The sequence below is a fragment of the Pseudopipra pipra genome, chromosome W, assembly GCF_036250125.1.
Source record: "Pseudopipra pipra isolate bDixPip1 chromosome W, bDixPip1.hap1, whole genome shotgun sequence".
NCBI classification, from domain to species: domain Eukaryota; kingdom Metazoa; phylum Chordata; class Aves; order Passeriformes; family Pipridae; genus Pseudopipra; species Pseudopipra pipra.
Window position 1 is genome coordinate 13374306 of NC_087580.1, and position 5378 is coordinate 13379683.

Below are 5378 nucleotides of genomic sequence, written 5' to 3' on the forward strand. Positions count from 1 at the left end.
GGCGGAGGCGCAGCCGGGGCACGGGGGGTCCCCCCGCACCCCCTACCCCGAGCACGCCCCGAGTCCCCCCCGGCCCCGCGGCCGCGTTCCAAGCCCGCCCCCCCGGCCCCGCCCCGCGGCTGCGCGGCCCGGCGGGAGCGGAGCGGGAGCGATGGTGAGCGGGGTCCGCGGGCCGGGAGCCCGGGCTGGGGCAGCGGCGGCCCCGGGGCTGGGCGGGGGAGCGCGGCCAGGAGGGCGCTGGAGGCTCCTCGGTCCCACCAGGGCGGCACCGAGCGGGGTCTCTGCTCTGCCCGCAGGTGCCCGAGCTGGAGAAAGCCACGGTCCGGATCCGGCAGCCCGAGCGCGTGCGGGGGATCCTCCGGACCCTCCGGGAGCAGGGGGTGGCCAAGCTGCAGGTACCGGCCCCGGCGGGGCAGGAGGTGCATCGCTCACGCTCCGTCCTTGTCTCAGCTGGCCCTTCCTCACCCCCCCGGCTGCGGCGCGGTGTGCAGGCGGAGGGGAGAAGCCCCAGAGGAGACGGAGGACGGGGCTGGTGGCTCTCCCCGGACGGTCCTTTTGGCTCCCGGTTATGAAGCTCCCGACTCCCCAACCCCCTCCTCCGCCCAGGCAGGATGGAGCCATTCGGTGCTGATAATAGCGCCGGGGTGGGAGGGTGAGGACACCGTCTGCCCCTGTCGCTGCCAGTGTGCGCCCTGGCAGCACCTTGGCTTGCTCTGGCTGGGGCAGAGTGCGCTGGGGCACACACAGATGTTGTTTTTTCCCCTCTTCCAGGTCACTTCTGACTTTGACATGACACTGAGCAGGTTTGGATGCAAGGGCAGGCGCTGCCCCACATCTCACAGTGAGTGGAAGCTGCTGTTTTTACTGTCACTAGTTCTGTTTGGTTTCTGCATTTGTGTTTTTCATCACTGTGGTTTCTGTCATCCTCTGTCCCCTCCTGTGCCAAACGTGACTGCTCCTCCTGCGGCTCTGGGCCTCACTGCCTGGTCCTGGCCACCCACTGCCCATTGCAGGAGCCGTGTCCTGGGCTGTCCATCTCCATCCCACTCTCCCAGCAGAGCCAGGCCCTGTGCTCGGCGCCTGTTGGGACTCCACAGCTGTGCCACCGCAGCTTGTTTTGGGAGGAGCCGGCGCTGAGATGCAGGAGAGCTGCTGTTAGAAAGGCTTTTAATGTCTCTGTGCCATTGTCATTGTATTGTCCTTGCAGATATCCTCGATACCAGCCGTGTTGTCAGCGAGGACGGCAGGAAGAAGGTGGGTGCTGTGTGTAGGACACCCTGTCACCCGTCATTGTAAGGTCGCACTGGCTGGCGTGGCAACTCTCCTGGCTGTGCTGGCTGCCAGGCTGGAGGGGGAAGTGTCCAGGCTGCATTTCAGCCAGCAGTGACAGAGAAGTGTAAAAGGGAAATTGAATTTGCATGCACAGCTGTGGGTGTTTCAGCTCAATAAGAGGAGGAAGGGGAGGGATGTTTGTACCTGCAGTGTCTGTCTGGAGTGAGGTGAGGGTCAGCCAGGCTGCCAAGAGCTCCCGGTGTGCTCAGAGGGAAGTTGCTCAGTGACACAGTTTGGTTGTGTTTAGGAAGTGTGATGCTTTGGAAGACTTCAGAAATGCTGGTTGTGTTGTTTATAGTCTGTTTAGACCTGATGTTCACTCTGTTCTTTTCCCTCTGTCCGACGCTCCAGCTGAAGGACCTGCTGCACTATTACAATCCCTTTGGAATTGATCCCAACCGGACTCTGGAAGAGAAATGTCCCCTCATGGTGGAGTGGTGAGTGCTGTGCATGATGATCTTGACCTTGCCCTGACAACCTCTTGTCCCCAAGGACTGCAGGACGCAAGGCTTGAGCTGTTCCTGGGCTTTGTGGTGATCCTGGGGAATTTAGTTGTGATTCTGACCGCCGAGGGCCTCTGCCCCAGAGCTCACTGCTGCCTTTCCCCAGGTGGGCCAGGGCCCAGGAGCTGCTGGTGCAGCAGAAGATCCGCAAAGATGACATAGCCCAGATTGTCAGAGAGTCAGAAGTGATGCTGAGGTGTGGACATGGGGCTGTGGTGCTGAGTTATGGACATGGGGCTGTGGTGCTGAGGTATGGACATGGGGCTGTGGTGCTGAGGTATGGACATGGGGCTGTGGTGCTGAGTTATGGACATGGGGCTGTGGTGCTGAGGTACAGGCACAGGGCTTGGCTGCCCTCGGCCCTTCTCTCCTGCCTGTGCAGCCAGGTTTCTCTGCTGTCACCAGGCTCTGTGCCGCTGAGCTCACTCCCTGGCTGCAGGCTGCTCCCTTCCTGCGCAGAAACCGCTTCCCCCTCCCTTGGGCCTTGGCGAGGAGCAGCCGAGGGGCCGGCACTGGGCACGGCTCTCCATGTGCAGGGCGGGATGCGGGGGCAGCTCCTTGCTTCCAGCAGAGATTTGTTCTCTGCACTGGAGCTGCTGGGCCTTGTCCAGGCCCTTGACTCAGCAGCAGATTTCACCCACAGCACAAAACCTTTGCTCTAAAACTTGCTGCTACAGCTGCCCTGGCAGCGATGGCCCTAAGGCTGGCTCAGGGAGCTGGGCTTTGACTGAGCTCCCAGGCTCAGGGAGGAGATGGCACCGTACGTCTGGGTTTTCTTGAGCCCAAGTTCTCCTTCTGCATGGAATTGTGTCCTGGCAGACTGAGGCTGTCACAGGTTGGCCTGATGGTCCTGCCAACCAGTCTGACCTGTTGCACATTTCCCACGTGGTTCCTGGCAGTGCCCTGTGCCCCCGCTGAGCAGGGGGTGTGATCAGGAGGTGCCAGGCAAAGGGCTGGAGTGCTCCATGTTCCCGTGAGCACCCGCCCGACCACTACACCCAGAGCTCTCCAGGGTTCTGCACAGGGAAGGCCACAGGAATGCTGGTGCCACGGAGAGCTCGTGCTGTTTGCAGAGCTCACCTGTGTGTTTCTGTTTGGGAAGTGCTGGACAGAAACAGGAGCTGGGCTGGGCACGCTGCCAGCCCAGAACACCGGGCACCGTGCTGGGAGCTGGTAACACAACCCCATGCAATGGACACTCCTGCTCTAGGGATGGCTTCAAGGAATTCTTTGATCAGCTGCACAAGAACAATGTCCCCCTGTTCATCTTCTCTGCTGGCGTCGGTGACGTCCTGGAGGAGATTATCCGCCAGGCCAGCGTCTTCTACTCCAACGTCAACGTGGTGTCCAACTACATGGACTTTGATGATGACGTGAGTTTCTGCACCACACTGGTGTGGTGAGAGGAAAGGTGTGGGCTGGGACCAAGGGCTGGGACACGATTAACAGGGCCACCACTGGGTTAAGAGCTGTCTGTCTGTCTGTCCTGTGTGCTCAGGGAGTCCTCACGCACTTCAAGGCACCCCTCATCCACACCTACCACAAGAACAACACCGTGCTGCAGGCACAGATTACTTCCAGCAGCTGAGCACGAGGACGAACATCATCCTGCTCGGGGACTCCATGGGTGACCTGACGATGGCAGATGGCATTCCCAGCGTGGGGAATATCCTCAAGATTGGCTTTCTCAATGACAAGGTGGGTGTGAGGAGCAGTGTTGTGTTTCCCTGCCAGCCTTCCCCAGGTGCCAAGCTTTGGGGCAGCAGGGAGGGGCAGTGATGTGGAGGGGGGCTCCTGCTGCGTCTGGGGCATTGTCAGGGTGGTTATTGATCCCCTTTCCAGCAGCGAGGGCTGTGGGTGCAGTATCTCCGCCCTCAGCTGTTGGTGTTCACAGTCTTCCCCCCTCCCCACCCTGTCCTGAGGGCCGTGCTGTAGGTGGAAGAGCGGAGGGGGAAGTACCTGGAAGCCTATGACATCGTGCTGGAGAGCGACGAGACGCTGGGCGTGGTCAATGGGATTCTCCGGTACATCCTTACTGAGACATGAGCTGGGAAGAGGCATCCCAGCTCCGGCCCCGCAGCAGGCACTGGGCAGGGAATGTCCTCCCTGGGACAGAGCTGGAGGGAATCTGCTGGTACTGGCTGGGCTCCATCCTGACCTCACTAATGCCCTCAGCCCTGGAGAGGGAGAGAAGAGATGGAGGAATCTTCTCCATTCCCTTTACCCCAACTCCCTGGTTCTGCTGCTTCCCTCTTGGACTGGCTTCATCCAGCTTGGACTTCATCCCACTGGGAATTCAGGCCCTCTACCTCCCAAGGCCACAACAAACCATTCCATGTTTCAGGAAGAGATATTCTGCACCTACTTCAGCAGCTGAGTGTGGAATGGAGATGGTTTGCTGTGGGACAGACCCGGTTTAGATGAAGTTTTAGAGTCACTGTGTTCTTCACTAAGAAAACAAATCTCTCTCCTCCCGTTTTCCTGTTTCTGAGCCCTGCTGCCCCCACTGGGCTGGTGTGGCCCTGCCAGGCATCGCATTGCCCAGCCCTACATCCCTCATGGAAACCTGCAGCTCCCTGGCCTTGGGTCCCACCTCATCCCTCTTGCACCAAGACAATTCTTACTGTGGACAAAAAGCTTTTCCAGCCGTCCCTGAAGGCCCCAGAACTCAACTGCTGCTGCTGCCCAAACCCAGAAGTAAGTTTGTCTGCCAGGGTTGGGGCTGGGGTTTGGGTGGGGTGGGAGAGGAGAGGCCAGCCGGCAGCATTTTGGGTTTTAAGGAACGTTTGAGCTGTCTGTGTTTCTGTCCTAAACTTCTGGGCTGATCCTAGGCTGATCCCAGGGTCTCGGAGCAGCAATAGGAAAAACCCCTTGTTGTTTCTTACGATGGATTAGTGGGATGGGGGAGACCTCCAGGCCTTAGGGTGCCAGCCCCATCACCTGCAGGTGAATGCCCTTCCCCCCACCCCAGCACGTGGCCGGCGACCCCGCAAGGAGCCCACACAAACCACCAGGGAGGGATGGACAAAAGAGAGAGTTTATTTGTGGGGTAGGGGTTTATAAGGCTTTTAGGAGGGTCAAAAGGGGGCCAATCACCAGTTCAGGGGCACAGAAAAAACCAATCAGGTAAGGGGTCAACAGCCAACAGGAAGGGGTTAACAAGGACCAATGAGAAACACCTCAGGACACTTTCCCAGGATACTCCTGTATGGGAGACAAGTCCCTCACAGGGGGTGTCGGGAAGAAGAAACAGTAACCTTGCAGAAAATACAAAAGGCCATTTTGAAACATGTTTAAACCACATTAAAACCTTCTGTTTCTATAACATTTGTACTGTTTTCTTCTTTTTCTTCACTAGTCCATCTCTGACAGGACTTCTTCCATCCTGCATATGGCAAATCCATTGCCACAGCTCCTCCTTTTCTGTTTCCTAAAGCTGGATATGCTTTAAATGATTGAGAGGTTCTGGCACAACTGAGCAAGCATCGAAAGACACACGTAAAGAGAAACACTACAGAAAGTCCCAGTACGATAACTACAATA

The 5378-nt window shown here is 58.3% G+C and overlaps 1 pseudogene; it reads left to right on the top strand.

Annotated features, from left to right (window-relative positions):
• Nucleotides 1-224: 224 nt before the first annotated feature.
• On the top strand, nt 225-4618 carry LOC135405163 (7-methylguanosine phosphate-specific 5'-nucleotidase-like; annotated as a pseudogene).
• The last annotated feature ends 760 nt before the right edge of the window (nt 4619-5378 follow it).